We start from the raw sequence: 947 nt of genomic DNA, 5'->3' as shown, positions 1-947 counted from the left end.
CCGCTAGTACATTGATAGATGTATAACAGTGTTGTATCCGCTATTTTACATGGAATTAAAATCTGCAGATAATATATCACTAGGACATGCTCTTAGATTGTAATAGCACCGCTGTGACCTACAACAAGCTTGTCCACCTGTAGTCTTATACACACCATCCTATAATTAACGAAATGTCTCATTTAAGACATTTAAGCTGAACATTATCTCCCCGATATACAGTGACTTAATTGTCCTCGCCCATACTGTCACCTGTCCACGTCTATATCATCTATACCAAGTCTTGTCGTGTAAACGTCATGCAAGCTTAATTTATAACAGACTTATAAACACAACAGAAACCCAAGCAAATCAAATTTATCAAAATGTCCACTTTATCTATTTCTAGTCTATCATTTTGGTTCAAACTATATTCAACAAGAAATAGAGACAAATTTCTTTAAGATATCTCAAATTTAGTTTTAGTTTGTAAGCTGTTTACGTGTGGGTTTATACAGCAATTTTATACGGACCTTGACAAGACAATAACGATAGGATTGGCGATGTCGGTGAGCCACCTGCACCTCCTTAGGGAAGACGAAGATCTGTCGTGGAGCTTCATTATGATTCTGTCACAGCGTAATGAATTGGAAGACTCAGTAAAGAGCCGGTCTTGTACTATTGTTCTGCTGGAACCAAACATTAAACACCTGCTGTAGGCAGAGCTGTCATAGTCAGCTCAATACTGATCATAAACTAGAACACATACAAGTCAGCACGAAATAATTCATCGGATGATAGTTAATGATACATATTGCGATTCAGTGTGCTTTGAAATATGAAAATAAATGTAATGTTTTATCTATTTATTGACAGTAGAAAAATGAATCAAACAAAACAGTAAAGATACAATATAAAAAACACCGGAACTCGGTGTCCACGTAAAAGGAAACAAATACGAAATGAGC

Source organism: Mizuhopecten yessoensis, unplaced genomic scaffold (genome assembly GCF_002113885.1).
Source record: "Mizuhopecten yessoensis strain PY_sf001 unplaced genomic scaffold, ASM211388v2 scaffold1749, whole genome shotgun sequence".
NCBI lineage: Eukaryota > Metazoa > Mollusca > Bivalvia > Pectinida > Pectinidae > Mizuhopecten > Mizuhopecten yessoensis.
Note: the sequence above shows the minus strand (reverse complement) of the source record.